Source organism: Panthera pardus, unplaced genomic scaffold, assembly GCF_024362965.1.
Source record: "Panthera pardus isolate Hobbes unplaced genomic scaffold, ASM2436296v1 HiC_scaffold_12, whole genome shotgun sequence".
Lineage (NCBI taxonomy): Eukaryota > Metazoa > Chordata > Mammalia > Carnivora > Felidae > Panthera > Panthera pardus.
The window spans coordinates 101,245,259-101,263,676 of NW_026526677.1; the positions used below are offsets into that span (position 1 = coordinate 101,245,259).

General features: G+C 46.9%; 1 long non-coding RNA gene and 1 other non-coding gene across 2 annotated transcripts in view; one reads left to right on the forward strand and one right to left on the reverse strand.

Moving 5' to 3' along the window:
* Positions 1-10,621, reverse strand: part of LOC109278609 (uncharacterized) — a 47,431-nt gene extending 36,810 nt beyond the window's left edge. The window contains exon 1 of the long non-coding RNA XR_008421300.1: positions 10,404-10,621. This is a non-coding gene — a long non-coding RNA (uncharacterized LOC109278609). The remainder of the gene's footprint in view (positions 1-10,403) is intronic.
* A 2,227-nt stretch (positions 10,622-12,848) lies between these two features.
* On the forward strand, positions 12,849-12,933 carry TRNAR-CCG (transfer RNA arginine (anticodon CCG)). Its single transcript has one exon. It is a non-coding gene; the product is annotated as a tRNA-Arg (tRNA).
* The last annotated feature ends 5,485 nt before the right edge of the window (positions 12,934-18,418 follow it).

Here is an 18,418-nt window from a genome sequence, read left to right on the forward strand (position 1 = left end):
AGATCATAACCTGAGCCAAAATCAAGACTTGGATGCTTAACCGACTGAGCCACCAGGTGCCCCCTCAAATACTAGAAAGTTATACAACACACTTCTAAATACCTGATGGACTAAAGGGGAAGTCACAAGGAAAATCTGTAGCCGTTTTTTGTTTAATAATAATTAAAATTGGGGGCACCGGGGTGGCTCAGTCCGTTAAGCACGGAGCCTGCTTGGGATTCTCTCTCTCCCTTTCTCTCTCTGCCTCTCCCCTGTTCACGCTCACTCTCTATTTCAAGAAAAATAAATAAAACTTGGAAAAAAATTACAACATAACTTGTGGAATGCACATGAAGCAAGTGCTTCAAGAGGAATTTACAGCATTACGTATTTCTATTAGACGATACAAAAAAAGGTGGGATAAATTGTCTAAATTTTCACTTTAAGAAGCCAAAAACAGGAGATAAAATTGAAGAAAGAGAACAGAAGAAAGGGAATAATAATGACAAGGGCAGAAATAAACAAAATTTAAAACCGAAAAAGCTATCAAGAGAAAAGAATCAAAATCAAAAGATGATTCTTCGAAAAGATCAATAAAATTAATTAGCTTCTAGCCAGACCTGATCAAGAACAAAAGATACAAATGAACAGTATCACCAATGAAAGAAGAAACAGCATGCAGATCCTACAGGCATTAAAAAGACAATAAAGGGATATTCGAACTACATTATGCCAATAAATTTGAAAACAGAAGAAACTGACACATTGCAAGAAATACATAAATTTCACTAAGTCCACTTAAGAATAGATCATCTAAATAGCTCTATATTTATTAAGAAAGTACAATTGTGTTTATAAAAGTCCCAGTGAAGAAAACTCCAGGCCCAGATGGTTTCACTGGTGAATTCTACTAAACATTTAAGAAAGAATAATTAATAATAATAATAATAAAAATACCAATTCTACACAAACTCTTCCAGAAAGCAAAAGAAGAGAGGACACTCCCCAAATAGTTTTATAAGGTCAGCATTTCCCTGATACCAAAACCAGAAAAAAACATTACAAGGGATGAAAACTACGGACCAATATCCTCCCATGAACATTGTTACAAAACTTCTTAATAGAAGAATAGCAAATTGATCCTGAATATATAAAAAGGATAATACATCTGACCAAGTGGATGTTATTGCAGGGTACATGTTTGGTCCAGCATTCACAAATTAATCAGTGTAATTTACCATTCAGCAGATGAAAGAAGAAAAACATTTCATCCTGTTTATTTACATAGAAAAATTATTTGACAAAATCCAGCATTTGTTCACGATAAAAACTCTCAGCAAACTAGGAACAAAAGGGAACTGCTTCAAACTGATAAAAGGCAACTATGAAAAACCTAGAACAAGAGAACAGGAAACAGACCAGGATGTCTGCTCTCAGCACTCCTATTAAACATTATATCAGACGTCCTCATCAGTATAATAAAGAAAGGAGAAGAAAGAGGAGGCTAAAACCTTTCAGTGCCTCCTCCTTGTCACCCCACAGGACAAAAATCCCGATTCTTTAACATATAAAAGCCATTCCTGATTCTGTCCTTGTCTATCTCCTATAGGCATGTGGTAGCCAAGTCAACACAATTGTTCCCCCAGCTCTGTGTTTGGTGATGTCACATATGATACTTTGAAATCAGCCACGATGGGAATATTTGCAACATAGAAACAGGCAAATGCTACAAAAAAAAAAAAAAAAGATTCCTTCTTCCCCCAGAGAACTGGTTGTTAAAAATGCACTGCCTCACCACTGCTTCCTCCCACCTTTTCCCCATCTCCACACTATTACAATGTTAGACAACTTGGAGTTTCTAGAATATGGCCTTTCAGCTGCCATGTCTTCTATCCATAATACTCCTGGCTTTCCTTATTAACCATCCACACGTCTGCCTACGCTTACAGTCTCAACTTGGGCATCTGCTCAGGTTCTTTCTAACCACTCCAAGCAGGGTGGATCACGCCCTCCCCTGTTACCAGTACACATTTTTGGTAGTGATTTTTTTTGGCTGTATTTGATAACAGGAATTGTTTATGCACATACTTCGTTTTCTTCTTCCCCAGACTGTGAACTCCTTCCTCCCCAGACTGTGAACTCCTTCCTGTCAAGGGCCATGTCTCTATCATAGTTGTATTCTCCTAACCTGTCATGGTGACTGCCATATCGTTGACATTCAATAATTGTTTCTTTAATGAATAAATAGATGAACAAATGAAAAAGTGAATGAGGGAACCTGGTTGGAGGGGAATATTCAGAACAGAGATAAGCTTGGAAACATACTGAAATGCCTTCATTTGGGTGGGTGGTCAATGCCAGATTTGGACTTTATCTCACAGTAAATGGAGAACCACTGTGGTTTCTCCGATAAGGGGAAGTGACCTGTAAAAAATCATGTTTTAGGATGGTTAGTCTGACAGTGGCATTCAGATTAAACCTGAAAGAAGATAAACTGGAGGAAAAGAGGCTCTGGTCAGGTCCAAGGGGATCAGAGCCTCAGGCAGAAAGGCCAAGAGGCAGAAGGTGGGCTCAGCCAAGGCACCCCTATGGTCATCAGCATCCAGGGTGTGTCCAGGCGAAAATGAATGTGACAGTCGCTAGCCCAGAAATAATAGGAAAAAAAAATTGATTTGCATGCCCTTAAGCATAGAAAATAGAGGGTGACATGATGGCTCTCTTCAAATCTTTGACGACCACTCCCAGGGGAACAGGAATTGGCCAATTTATTTCTGTGTTCCGTATTGCCCAGGAGTAATATCTAAGACAAATATAAGAAAGAATTTTATATCAATTAGACATGCTTAAAAGTGGAACAGGCAGCCTAAAGAAGTAGCAAGTTCCTTATTACAGGAAATGATCAGCAGAACATTTGGCACAGTTGTTATAAAGGGAATTCAACGATGAGACCAGGTAATCCTTCCACCACTTGCAATTCTGTAATTTCATGATGGTTTTTGTCCCAGTGAGTTTTGAAAAAGCAGTATGACTTGCTGGCACATCGCCCAGCGGTTGGAGTTCCTGGACGTGAAGCTGAGGAGGTCAGAACTGTACTCTGAGCATGGGGAGGTTCACATTATACCACGGTTATCCTGGAGAAGGACCGCCAGGGCCGAAAAGTGGCCGCTCTGGACTAGGAAGTGTCTGGGTCTTCCCCAACCCCAGGAGACATGAATGGGAGGCCATCAGACAACAGGAAGTCATCAATAAAACACCCACAGCAGCTTTCCTCCTCCCTTTCCTGTCTTCTCAATAGCTCCCCTTTACTGATGCCCCCAGTTAGCCTTACAGATGATCTCACCGTGTCCTCACCCAACGGCAGGGTCTTCGTCACCCTCGCCTTCCTCTAGCTCAGAATTTCTTCTGCCTCTTCACTGTCAAAGTGATGTGCCAAGATGCACCCCTCCCCATGTGTGCTCGGTCCCATGTCCCTTCTCCCCCTTCTGGGACCTTGCTCCATCCTTTGCCATATCCAGTCCTTCCTTCCCTGGCCACACACATTTAAAATGCTTTTGAATCTGGAAAAAGAAAAAAAAAGCCCTTTCAATTACTACTCAGCTTCTCTTTACCATCCAAACTTTTAAAGAGAATGCTTTACTCTCATTGGGCTTGACCTTGACCACATCCTTGTACCTCCCTGCTTGCTCGTGGTACAGCTTTGGTCCCAAGGGATTCTCTTGAGGGATGCTATGCAATGTAACAGAAAGAGAACGAGATTTGGAGTCAGAAAACTTGGGCTTAGTTTCTGGATCAGCCATTTACTATCTAAACTCATTCTCATCATCCCATTTGTTATGAGTGTCAAATGAGCTACTAGTTAAGGAAGATGCTGCCCATCACTCACATGCACACACTGAAAAGCACTATGTAGATGTCAGTGTTACCGAAACTGCTGTCACGAAGTTGACTAATGACATCTTGATCACTTGTTTCCATGGTCTTTCCTCAACTCACAATGTCCTAACTCCTTGGCTACATTTGAATCTGCTGACCATGTCCCTCTTTGTGAAACTATTTTCATGATTTTCTCTTCATTTGTTTTTAGGAAATTAACATATCTTACCCAGTTTCCTCTTCAAATCCTCTTCTAGCCCCTAGCAGCAACACCGTCTTCCTTTTCCTACTGTTATTCCTTCACCTAGAATTCAAGAAATAATCTCTCTCCCAGAGGGTCCAACTATCTCCTCTGGGTACATAACCAGCTCAGACTTCTTTCCCAAAGCTTTGGTCCCAGGTTTGCAACTCTGTTGGATTTCTCCATCTGGTTTTCCTGCCAGAATCTCAAACTCTTCATTGTTGACACAAGGTAAATCAATACATTTTCGCAGAGCCCCTGACAAAGCAGTTTGAAAAGGCCAGACACTGAATGATTACCGGTCAGCCCTACAAAGAACTGTACTTACCATCAGGGACCACCCCCAAAATGCCAATCAGAGAAAAACAATCCCTGTTAGATAGATTTCATGTTATAAATTATAGCGTCGGTATTCAAGTAGAAGGTGGTAATGTCTACTCCCATAGGTCTCTGGATATTGTTGTGGCAATGTAGGGATTGACATTTTCCTGTTGCTACCCATCTCCCTGGGTTCTAGATTCTTGATTTCTGCAGGTGTCTATGACCGAAATCTATAAGTTGACATCTGGAGTGCCTCTCAAAGCTTTCTTGATGGGTGAACAATGTGTTCACTAAAAGAGTAATGAGACCAATTCTTATCAGATGACATTTTCCTGGCCTGGACCAAAGAAAACCACTCATTCTGCCCATCTGGCCCAGATATTCTGTGCTGAAAAATTCTGAGTCACATTGAACTATAAAAATATATTCTTTATATCACAGAAAATACATATGATCTTTCATGTTTCCTCCCTCCTGACCTCTCTAATTTTTACTAATGGTAGAAGTATTTGTTTTCTCTCCCTGCTTCCCCTTTCTCTATCAGTCTGTAGGTGACATGAGGGCAGAGACCCTGCCTTTCCCATTTTTGTACTCCTAACACCATGACTTTTCCATCCATCCATCCATGCACACGTTAAAAATGCACTTATTAAATTAAGCAGACGTATCTAGGCAGGTGGCACGGGAGTATTTCGTTTTAAATGGGATCATTTTAAGAAGGATCAGGTGCCGTGTCTCTTGCATTTAATTGTGGGGTGTGCCATCCATGTATCTGGGAGTTGTGCCTGAATGTAGCAATCCCCGATCCTCAGCCCGTAGCCCCGGAGAGCTCTCTCTACTCCCATCATTTCGGTTGTCTGATCCTTTAACATTGGCCCCGACCCATTCTCTGCTCGCCCTCTGGTTGGGCCAGGTAACTGCGAACCGGTGCTGTGCTGAAGGCAGCTTGCCTGGGCTGGTGGGGATCTGTCCTTCACATCTCTTCCTGGTTCTGTGTGCAGTGATATCACGTTGGCAGCTCGAAATTGGCAATACGGGAGTATTTACACCATGGAAACTGGCAAACGTTACAAGTCAGGGCTTTCTTGCCCCCCAGAGAGCCAGCTGTGAAACATTTACTGGCACACCACTGCTGGCAACTCTCTTCTTATCTCTTGGCATGACTGGCTTCTTCTAATCTATACATTTCAGCTCAGATATCACCTCTTCAGAGAGACCTTTAATCTGAAGTTATCCCCCACCCTAGTCACTTTCTGGTATACCACCCATTCTTTCCTTCAGAGCACTTACTTTGATCGGTAGCTACATTGTGCACGTACGTCCTGTGCTGGTCTATTGTTCACCTGCCTCAGTAGAAATTTTGTCTTGTGTGCCGCTGAATGCCCAACATCTCGTGCAGGTCTGGGCACATAACCGGTGCTCAAGAAGGATCTTTCTGATGAATGAATTAAAAAAAAATAATAATAAATGCTTCCAGCAGCTCAGGCAGCAGAAATACGAAGTGTGATTGTCCACTTGTCTGTGCTTCCCGACACACTCTGGGTGCTTTTCGTTGCCTTCCTGGGACCTAACACGGTAGCTAGAGCTTAGTAGATGCTCGTTGAGCTTTTTAGGATGAATACAGTTAGGTATACAGTTAGGTATTCATTAGGAATGAGTCAATTCATTCACATTTCTCTGTAACGCCCCAGAGAACTCCATTCTATTACCTTCATCGGCAACATAAAGCCCTGGTGTTTCCTTCCTTCCTTCCGAGGAAGCAAAGCCTCCAAGGAGGAGATGTTCCTCACCACCAGGACTGCAGGAAAGAGTGGGGTGGGGGGTGGGGCGTCAGTTTATCTCCTCCAACCTGTATTTTTCTTCTGACTGGGTCACAGCAATTCATTATGTCACCCTTAGGCAAGTCACCAAATGGGAATGAGAGAGGCCAAGGCCCCCGTCCTTTCCGGCGGGCTGCAGCAGTGATAGCTTTCCTTGCACGGATGATTAGCTGTAAGCCACCTTTGCCCCAGCCTCCTGGAGAAGGCAAAAGAAGTTTTCTAAATGTTTTCCTGCCACACGGATCACTGAATTATGCATGAGGCCAAACCCAGGGAACAGCAAATCGTTGTGGGATGGAGGGGTAAGGTTCATCCAGAAAGGGAAATCGAAACCTTACCTGCCTTCTCCCTGTGATGGGTGCCCTCAACTGATAATTAGTGTTATATTCTCCCACATCTTTAATAGATTATTGATGCCTTTGGCAGCGATATAATCCTGGTGTCAAGAGTAATTCTTTCTTTCTGGTATGTGGTACTTACTACTCTCAGCAAAGTGACTTGGACACAGGGCCTGGCTGATCCAGCTCCAATCAATTCAACCCAGTACTTCTCTGGGTGTTGACATGAAGGATGGTGGAAAGGTGCATGTTGCTGATTTGCCTCAAAAGCAGGAGCGGCCGTGAGACCTGGTGAGTCTAGTGGTGATCTGGCCGAGGACGTCTGGGTCCCTCATCATCTTTGGATAGAAGATGTCAAATATCTGCCTGCCATAGTCTTACTACTCACGATAGGGCCGTGCCACCTGCCCAAGGTGACTGGAGCTGCTCCCGGCCACAGCAATGGGAATGATCTTCTTCGTCTCAGTTCGCACTATACCTTCTAGATGGACTTTATCCCCTTTTCCAGTTTCTCTTTCCCCATAGGCAGTACTGCCTCTGGACCAGAGGTCTCCGGTCATTTCACAAGGTAGAAGAATCTCTAAGTACCCAAAATTAGACAATCAAGACTAGAATGGGGATGGGGCCAGAGTCTTTGGGTATGGATCCTGGCTAGACAACAAAATCCCTAAGTTAAGCAGACGTGGTCATTGAGGTCAGCTGTTGTATCTCAGGAGATCCCCACAAACTTTCAAATGGAGCTGAGGAATAGCCCCCAACAAGTCTACCAGCCAACGCTTTATATCATTCAGGAAAACACGATCTTACAATAAGAGATTCTTATTAAGCTCACAACCTTCCTGCTCCCCTCTTGTACAGGAGAATGAAGATTGGTATTGAAATAAAAATCAGTACAGCAATCAGTAAAGACGCAGGTCATGGATGGGTCCTTTAGAAGCTATGTGACCTTGTTTAATCCATTTCACCTCCCTGGACCTCACTCTTCCCATCAGTAAAATGGAAAGAATTATAAACGTCGTCTACTCTCTGCAGAGTTTGGTGGGAGACAAAATGACGTGATACATATAAGGAGCCACGAGTAGCCAAGTGCCGTGTGAATTCCAGGGGACATTTGATCGGACAGCACCCTTCCCTTCTTCTAAGAACACAGGCCCCATCTTCTGGGGAATGTTCCTCCCTCACAACAAACCTTGTGATTTGAATAAAAGCTGCCATGTTGTCGCTCCATGTGTGGGTGTCTGACCGAAGCCAGATCAGTCATGGCAACCCTCTCCTATGGCTGTCACAGTTGATTGGGATGGCTCTGTGGGGGACATTCAGAGCCCTTCCCCAGGGTTTTGATCTTGCCACGAGAAAAGAGTATGAAGCGGTTCCCCCCTGGGTGTGGAAGCTGTTAGATGAGAAGCAGAGACGGTTGGTTGCTCTGTTCCCTAATGTGTGGGGGAGGTTTAACTGCTGGGAGAGAGAACTAAGCCCACACTCCAAGGGGGGACAGAATGCACAGACACTGGTGACAGTATGTCCGGCTCAGGTTTTCTTTGGATCCAAATGCATTTCTTCTTCATGGCTTGGGATGCTAGTGTGTCAGTCCCCTTCCAGTACATTCCTCTTCTTGCCTAAACCAGTTTTCTGTCACTTACAACCAAAAGAGGCTCAATAGAGAGGCTGCCATTCACTACCCTGGCCCCCCGGCTCCAAGTTGAGCTTGGATCTTGCATTCTGAGCTCCCGTCCTCTCAGACAAAACTCCTTCCCCAGGGCCATTTCACTTTGCCTTGTCCTTTGTTCACTCTACAAACAATTGATGAGCTTTCCCCGTGTGCCAGGCACTCGCTCATACCTCTTGGTTCCACACATACTGCAAGGAGGCAGTTATCCTGAGGAAACTCACACAAGTACCATAGAGGCACCCAGACAACAGGTCAAGCCCAAGTACTCACGCTGACGCTCTTGATTATTTATTGTGTTTTTCTGTAGAATGTATTTGTGTAGGGTTCTTCAAATCTTTCATGGAATAGGGTAGGTTACAACTCACTAAAAATTGCTGAGTGTCAACTGGCAGCTGGGAACAATTGGGAAAAAAGGCATGACTCTGCCCTTGAAATGCATATAGTCCTGCTGAGCAAACAATGCAAACCAGAGGACAAGTCAGGAAAAAAACAAACCTGAAAACGTATGGGGCACAGGTTATAAAGCTTTAAGCAACCAGAGAAGGAAAGTATTTGATAGACTAGGGTGTTTAGGGTAGATGTGGTGCAGGGTATAACCTGTTGGAATTGTCATTATGGCCCGTCTAGTATTTAATTTTTTTAATTAGCTGTCATCACTTGAAAATCAGATTTTATATTAAAAAAAGAGAGAGAGAGATGGGTTTCTGGTTTCTTTTGATCAACTTGGAGATTTGATAATTCCCACCTGAATGACAATGACCAGCTGAAACTGAGTTTCAGCTGCCGCCCTCTTTAGGCTGGGCAGACACGCTCTACGTATCACCTGGCCGGCCTGGCGCATTTGGGTTCCTCAGCGTGGTTCCCAGAGGCAGTTGGGTTTGCTACCTAAGACCCAAGTTGGAGCTCAAAATGTCCCAGCTCCCTAGAAGCCTCGAAGGAGGGACTTTACGATCAACACATGTCTAAGGTCAATGCCCACCTTGACAGGCGCCCAATTAGGCAGTTTTCAAAGCTTCGTTGGCCAAGGAACCCTATGCCAACTGCCATTTACCCAACTGGCTACCGGTGAGCTGGAGCCAGGGAAAGCCAGACGGAAGGCTTCATCAAGTCACCAGCTACCAAACACACACCATTCCGAGCCTCCGACTTGCTTTCAGAACCTCTCCTCCTCCTCCTCCTCTTCTTCAGGTCCACAGTTTTGCACTCTGTTGCATTCGAATGCAGATGATGCAGAATGAAATTCCTTTGATAGCAGTACATGCCGGAGTGTGCAAAAGTATTTATGAATCCTAAAGGAAGCTGGCTGCAGAGCCCAAGAGCTCCAGCAGAGCGCCCACGTGCATGCCCTCCAGAGTCTGATCTCTTACACGGGAAGCTGTGTTTGATACCTCATGTATTGGCAGCGTTCCTCACAAAGTCGAGTGCCGTCTAACCTACTTTCCCACAGAGGAAGAAAATGCAGAAGAGGCTGGCTGGGCAAGGGGAACATCATCCCACAAAAGGTCACAGGAAACAGCTCTGAGGGCATGTGGGAGGTGCTGCCACCCTCTGGCTGGGTGTAGCATCACACCTTGCTGAACCAAGTAGGCACCCCCTCACTCCCTTGGGTGGTGGGGGGGCCTCCCTGCCTCTTAACCTCCCTGAGGTCCCAGAATTGCAGTGGAGTCCGGACTGGCTTGGCTTTGTCCTCAAAGATGTGTTTTCTCTGCTTCTGGTTTCCTAAGAAACTTCTCTCGGGCAAACCAAGACCCCCCTCCAGCCCTGGCCGAGGAGAGACACAGCATGCAGTTGTGGCTGATCCGCCTCTTCATGCTAGATATTCAGCCCACGAGTGACAAAGACTTTGGCAAAATGCTAGCAATCAGAAATCCGCTCTTCATAGACATAAAAGAGTCGGTACATAGGTCTCCCCAATAATGATAGTCTACATGCATTAGCATATATTTTCTTGAGAAGAGAACTATCGGAGTATGTCCCTAAAAGCAATTCATTCTATTTACAGCTTTTCTGAAGCCCCCGAGAGGGAAGCATCTTGGAGCACTGCAGACACCACACTGAAAATAGTGAAAAACATTCAATTTGGAAACAATTTTACCTCGATTTATCTTTTTTTTCCCCCCCTTTGTGTGTCAGCCGCTGCTTCTGCTCCTTCCCTTCCTTACCTGAAGGCAGTCCTCCCCATGAATCCTCCTGGGGTCACCATGGCGGCAGGAATGGTGCTGGATCCCCCAAGTGTGGCCAGGGGGAGGCCGAGAAGGCAGGACACCCCATCTTCCCTCCTGGTGGGAACACCCCATTCCCAGACCAGAGGAAGGCGGAGAATAGACGCTGCATCTGACAAGCAACGGTGTTATCACTACAAGACACACATTGTTCTCCAGAAGGTGACTGCAGCTCTTTAAAACAGTGACAATATGAATGTCGTGTCCTATTACCCCATCCTCTGGGCTAATAATAAGATTTTGTAACCATGTCAACAGCAAGAGAAAGGGAGCGAGGAAGTATCCCTTTGATTACATAAAACGCCCAGGTTTCTAGTACAGCCTTGTAAATCGCTCAGCTTGCGCCACGTGCTGCCGGAGGCCTCGCATCTTCGGCAAAGCCCAGGGCAGACCCACAATCACAGCGAGGAAGGCAGCGAATGCCTACTGTGTGCCCACAACCGTGCTCCAATGGGAAGTAAGCCGGATAAACAGGACAAATGTTAAAATACATGTTTTGCTCGTGAAAGAAGTTAACAAGTGAATCACAGATAAGCCACTCCCAAGCGTGGGTTGTAAATACTCTGGTTTCAGAGTCAGGAGACAGAAGCTGGGATCCTCCCTCTTCCCTGGGCCTCCCTGACCGTCAGGCTCTTCTACTGTAATATGTGCATGATAACACTTAGTCTTATGTGCCGCACAAGCTTCTTGTGAGGAAGGAAGAAAAAAAATGCCGTGGTTTCCAAATCAATAGCAGGATCCTTTTTAGAAAGGAACATTGTATGTGCAGGTCTAAGATACAACACAGAGAGTGGCTGAGCTGCTGTTTTCGGAGGGGCGGGGGCTAAGGGCTCACCCACCTACCCAGCCTCCCCTCGGCCCCAGGCTGACCTCTGCGGCACCCGTGGATACACTATGGCTCTGAGAATTGTAACTCGAAGACCAGTGAGAAAATGCTCTGAAATTGTGTGTTACTATTTTTATTAATCATACAGACTGGCCATTAATGGAGATAATTGTCGGAATTGAGAGATCAATGTGAGCTTAAGTGTTAAACAGCAGCGAGACATGCACTGATCCTTTAAGGAAAGCGAGGGTCTGACCGGGCAGAGGGGAGCAGGGAGAGGACGGCGGCCTGGAGGTGAGCAAAGGCAGGGAGGTAGGTGATCACCTGTGCTCTGCAGGCACAAGAGAGAGTAGAGGAGTAGAGCAGAGCACGTGTGCAGGGTGGGGGGTATGGGCTGGTTAAGGCCGCCCTCCTTGAGCAGGTCGGATGAGAAGCCCAAACCAGGAAGGAGAAGGCCCGGTGGACAGGGAGGAGGGTTCAGCTGTCTGACTCTAGTTGGGCTGATTCATTGCCTTGAACCTTCTTTGTTTGTTGGAGGCACATTTCATCAAGGCCCATTTACTACACTGATGACCATCCTTTGCTCTGGACTCTGATTCCGATCCCTGATTTCCATGTCAGAGCTCCCTGTGTGTCCTGCTCTTCTCTGCCACTGACTTGTGTGGAGGTGTCGGTCCCCAGCCTCCTGGAAGTACCTGATGGAAAGTCGGTCGACGCAGGCTTTCTGGTCTCCCCAGACCCCACGGGCACTGTCAGCCACATTGCCCCCTGTTAGGACCTTGTGTCTGCGGGGGGATGTCCCTGCCCTGCCGTCCCCCACTGCAATCCCTTCAGCCCCCGCGGATGATTGACCTTTTCTGCTTGTCTCAGAACACCTTGTTGTCTTGTCCTCTTTGAAATGCCTGACAGCAGCAAATGCTCGGGTCTAAAAGCAAAATAATGAAATCAAATGAAAGCTCCCCAATTTCTCAGCCACTTGTCCTTGGTCCGGTGCGGTGCACGGCATGCATTATTCAGACAGGAGCAGCTGCGTTCCCTGAAGCAGAAATTCTGTTTTTCAGGTGCCAATCTGGAAGGGTGGCCGGGGGGCCTGCCCAGTAGCCTGTGGGGGCCGAGGGGCTGAGGGATGGTCTGGCTTTGGCACCGGATCCAACGAGGTCATCAAAGGAGTTTGTGTCCGCTGCCCCATCACAGGAAGAGTCACCTCAGTGAGCCCAGTGTGAGAGGGAGGAAAGTCCAGAAGGGTAAGGCAGACATGAAGGAAGCAGGCAGGAAGGATGAAAGGGGTGAATGGAGGGACTCCCAGCTGCACAGACCCCCCAGAGGTATGGCCCACTCTTCAAATTACCAGGTACATGAAATTAACAGAGCACAGGATATCTTCTAAGCGGAATACTGTATCCATCGGGGCAGCTGAGGGGAAGGAGAGGGTCAGTGCCCACTGTAGTGGATCCTATTGCTCTACCAGGTATTTATTCTCTTCCCATAAGACCATTATGCTCCCTTGCCCGTGAACCTCTGACTCACTGTGGCCTTTAGAAAATGGAATGCATTTGGGCGCCCGGGTGGCTCAGTCGGTTGAGCGTCTGACTCCGGCTCAGGTCATGATCTCACAGTTTGTGGGTTCAAGCCCCACGTTGGGCTCTGTGCTGACAGCTCAGAGCCTGGAGCCTGCTTTGGATTCTGTGTCTCCCTCTCTCTCTGTCCCTCCCCCACTCTCACTTTGTCTCACTCTGTCTCTCAAAAATAAATAAATGTAAAAAAAAAATTAAAAAAAAAAAAGAAAATGGAATGCATTTTAGCCACTCCCTCAGCCCTGTGTGCTATCCCGCCATTATCAGCCTTGACCATTTGACTGACTTGGCCCCATGGAATGTTAGTTCAGAGGCTATCAGAAGTAGGGCACGGTCAGCCAGTTCTCTGGCTTGCTTCCTTCTACTGTCAGAAGAGCCAGTCCAAAATTAGGGGCTGCCATTTCAGCCTAAGTCCCAGAATGAGGAGACAAGTGGAATGTATCCATAGCTGCCAACATGTTCCGTGAACAAGAAATAAATGCTTGTGGTTATAAGCCATTAAGATTTTAGGGGTTGTTTGTTACCATAGCAAAGCTGGCTAATATAGTTAATGTCAATCAATGATGAGGAAATTAATCACGTCTGCCTTGAGTTAAGCTTTTTTAAACTTGATTTGTTTATTTAATTGATTGTTGTCATCTTCACTTGGGGTGAATAGCATTGATAAATAAGAGGGGTTGTTTGTTTTAATGAATCCATGGAAGAATGCTGTTGATTTGTTCAGAATTCGCATATTAGGATTTGACAAGTCCTATGGCCGGGCTTCTAGCTGGATTTCCCTTTACTTGCGGTTGACAAGGGTCTAAACACAGTGTGTAATTGTCCATTCTCTGTCTTGAACCTGTTGAGAGTGCGTTACGACCAACCTCCCCCCATAATTCTACCTACTATGTGTGCATAGCTCCCTTCAACTCTGATTCAGTTAATATTAACTATTAACAGGGCTCAGGGCCCTGGGAGGGTATATCCATTACTTCATTTGTTCCTCTCAACAATACTTTGACATTAGGCAACTCTTTTGCTGCACACTAAATGTATCCCCCCAAATTTAGCGGTTGGAAACCTCATCCCCAGTGTGAGGATTCCCACCTCTTTGAGAGGTGATTAGGTCAGAAGGGTGGAGCTTTCATGAATGGGATTAGTGCCCTTCTAGAAGAGATACTGGAGAACTCCCTCACCCCTCCTACCATAGGATGACATAGTGAGAAGGTGGCCATCTACTGAGCCAGAATGTGGGCTCTCGCCAGACATCAAACCTGCTAACACCTTGATCTTGGACTTCCCAGCTTCCGGTGAAAAATAAAATCCTGCCGTTTATAAGCTATCCATCCCATGGTATTCTGTTATAGCAGCCTAAAGGATCAACACAATTGTTACATATCTTTTGAGGAAATCAAGAGTACGAAGGGTTTGCCAAGGACACAGCGCTGGTGAGGAGCCCATCAAGATTCAACCCGGTCTCCTCACTCTTGGCCCAGGTTTCTCTTCACATCCCCAAGCTCCGTGGACAGAAAGTGCCCCATGTCAGGCCACCATTTAGGACCTAGAAGACCAGGAACATGGGTTCATGCGTAGTCATGGAAGGTGGGTCAGAAGATAAGATCCTTTATACTTTATACATTTATATACAATTTACATTTTATCCTCAGATGCAAATTCACTGGTATTATATCCCTACAATGAAAAGACCATCACACCAGGAGCCTCTGTACTCTAGGAAGGGAATCTACCTTTCGGTGAGGGACCTCTGTGTGCTCTTAGGAGGGAAGCATTAATGGAATTACGAATAGATGCCTCTGCAAAAAAGCTGGTCTCCGAGGGGGCTGTACTCTTTGAAGCACATTCCTACTGTCAATTCTCTGCGAGGGGCAATAGTGCCATCTTGCTAACAATCACGACAATAATAATATTAATAATTAAATAATAGCTTCAGTGTCAATAAGTATTTTCCAAAATGCTTTCATATGAATTGTCTGTCTGCTGCCTGAGAAGGCCTCCAAGAGCCACTTGAATTTACCCTGTAATCACTGCTGGCTGCCATCTGCCTAGGGCTCAATAATTCCAGGAATCACGATGTTGGATTCACTCGTGCCGCTGCAGCACAGACAGGCAGAGGCAAGGAGGCAGGCCATAATGAGGTGAGCCGTTTCCAGGGTAGATGTGCCTGTTTCTGCTTTCCCATTCTTGTTTTGAAAGCTTGAGAGAGTCTTTCTATGAGCCTGGAAGCAGAGGGTTGGATAAAAGAAGCTACCAATACAAATCCCATTAAGGCCTGGGAATTGGACACATCCCCTCAACGTGCTGGTAATGTCCTGATTCTACTGCATGAAGTTGGAGACACCCCATCCTGGCCCAAGACCATCTCCAACCATCTCAAATAGAAACCAGTTTTGGGGGAGTCTGCTGGATCTGGGCCTGCAGGGTTTCGTGAGTCACCTTGTGCCTTTTCTGCCTGCAGGAAGACCAGCCCCTGGATGGCCTGGGTGGCCTGGCTGTTCTTGAAGAGACCCCTTCCTATTCCTTGTACCTTCAGTTGGCTGGACTATAGATCTGCCCAATGCCCTTGGATTCTTTGGGGAAGATGGGGAGAAAGGATAGTAGTTTCCGGTTTACTCATATTTAGCACTCATACAATTTCAGCCCTAGGAGGCAGCTCCTGGGGGACCCTCTACTTGCTCCCCAGCCAGCTGAATTACAAACACTCTCCTTAAAGGCAAAGGAGTCCCAGTAAGAGAGTATGGATGGCTCAGCATGCATCCGTTCCTACCGCTGAGAAAAATGACCCAACACACAGCCATGGAATGGAAGCAACTCTCCCTGCCAGGGTCAGCACATTCCCCTGCAGTCTGGCCTCAGGTCCTATGGGGGGGGAAGGGTTTGGGAATGGACTTGACAATGGCCAGATATACCCACTCTATGCAAAGGAGAGGGAGATGGGAGGGCCATCTGGCATTCCCCGGGAGCTTTCTGACCCCCCCCCCCCCCCCGCCCGTGCCTGGAATGCTTCCTTAGTGTGGTGCTAAGGGACTCAAGAAATCATAGGTTTGCTGGCTAGCCTTGAAGCTTCTAGTCCTGTCCTCAAATCTGGACTAGGAGTCCAGCCTTTCTCCTGCATGCCTGGGGAAGAGGGAGATTGTGAGTGTGCTCACCCCCTAAATTTGTCACCCTGACACTTGCATTCTGGATCGTCTCCACTGGCTGCCATGTTTGACAGAAAAAAGGCACTCTCTTTGAGGAGTTTTGGTTCCTTCTCTGTATAAGCTGCTTTGAGGCCAAGCAAGGAATTACACACAGACCTTGTTTCTGAATGCCTCAAATTCCAAATTCCGTATATTCTGAGGTCCCTCTTCTGGCCCACCTTCTTGTTTCCCTCCTGTCCTGGGGAGAAAGGCAGGTGGCTGCCTATTAGAGTGACCTCTTCAGGGGACCCTCGGCCCTGCCTGCCCATTTCCAGAGCCCTCTTTGGAGGCCTTCTTTCTTATGCATGGTCTCTGTGTCTCAGACTACCCAATTCATCCCTTTCACCACAGCTAATGGACCAGAAGGGGCCTCAGACCCAAACGTAGCTGCCTCTAGCCTACCAGCGGCCTGTGTGGTTGTCAGGCTTCTAAAGCCTGCAAGCTGGCCAGTTCTGGATGGTGACTAACCAGACGAGTCAGCTTGTCCCTCAGAAGCTTGAATGAGAGAGGTAAAAGAGTGGGCTGGTTAGTGAATTGGAGGTGGTAGGGGCAGCACCCAGAGTAGTTCGGTGACCCTAGGCTGGCGCAGTGCCTGCTCCCACAGGTGGGACCCAGCGGCCGAGGCACAGGGGACTCCCAGGCCTGTCTTCTCATAAGGCTGAGTTCCTGTGTTCTTGCAACAGTCGCAGTGGCCTGAGCATGTTTTCTTTTTCTAGAACCTAAAAGAATGTAACTTGCACAGAGTACATACTCAAAACAACCTGCTTTAAAAGGTAAGCAAAGCATTGACCAGAGGTTCCTTGGCCTCCAGCCTGTCATTTCCTCTTCATTTCCCATATGACACCCTCAGCTGGGTCAGGCTGAGGTGTATCTCTGGGCCTGCCACTGGGGGCAACACTCTTGGGGGATTTGGAGGGCTATAGGTGAAGATGTTTTGCATATGGTCTGGGAGAGTGGCTCAGAGAGGGGCGAGCAGAGGCTGGCAGGGTGGGAAAGTCTCCCCTCTGAGAAAGCATCCTTCTCCTGTTCTCCAAACATCCTGAGTAGAGGAAAGGGAGAGATAGGAGGGCAAGATGGTGATGGTAATGGTGGGGCCTGGGGTGGGGAGATGGGTGGGATAAGGGGATGGGATCCCAAGCTCCCCAGGTCTCTGGTCCCGGCCCAGGCCCAGGCCCAGGCAGTGGGGCAATAAATAGAATGGGGGGCCCTCATCTGGGCTGTCCTCCTTGACTCTGATTTTGGCTTCTTATCTGGTGTCCTCACTTCACCCTCTCTGCAGCCAAAGCCAAGGCTGAGCCTCCCTAACTCATGGGGGAGAAACTAGCTCTGTGTGCCCAGAAGTCCAGTGTGCATGCAGATGGAAAGGCGGGTGGCCTTCAAAGCCTTCCTCCTTCTGGAAGGCTTCTCTGCTTAATCCCAGAGGCACACAGTCTTCGTTTTCAGCACTGCCACCAGGGAATGTAAGAGTTGGACTGGATAACTGAGCACCAGGACGGCAGGAGCCATGTCTGCTTTGTTCAGTGACATATCCCGAGTGCTTAACACAGCTCCTGGCCCAGGGAAGGGGCTCCATCAGTAGTCATTGAATGAATGAATGAACAAATTCATACACTCTTCTTTTTCCAAAGTCAAAATCTTCTTATTTCAAATGAAATGCTTGCTAGCTGCCAATATGCAAAAACAGAGCAACCAACTGTTATGGAGAGATGGGAGGGGTTCAGAACTCCGCATCCTGAGTTATCCACCCCCCCCCCCCGCCCCGTTCTTCTGCAACGGTCCCTAAGGATTGTTTGCATCCTCTGAAATTCAGACTGAAACGCCTCTCATTTTCACCATGAAGAAGCAGGCCCCCAAGGAAAAGTGGCTCATCTAAGCCAGAACTGGCACCCAGGTCTCCTGACTCCTGGGCTATTGTGAAAGTGCTCTGTTTAGACTGTATTAACTCACCACACTAGGTGCACAGCAAACGCTCAGTGAATGAAGTGCCCGGAGGGAGGGGCTTGTCGATTCTCAGGCTGTGCTCGCCTGGCAAGAGTCACGAGCGACGCCGAGTAAGGATGCAGCACCAAAATAAAATGTATTGTATTTAAATATTCCCCAAGTCATTTTGTGTATTTAAGTCTTAATTCATCTCCTCTAAATCTCTCCCCGCTACATTAATGTGACGGCTTTGACAGAAAGATGAATAACATTATTAAAGAAGCTCGTGAGCAAATTTCACTCATAAAAATCTCCCATTCACTCACACACTTTGCTGTTCCCACTCAGTGTTCTGTTCCCGCTCACGTCCCAGGTCCACATCCCTCTGGGCCTCAGGCTGCTGCTGGAGGGTGATCAATGGGAGGCTCAGAGGATGGAGGTGTGGATGCATTTCAA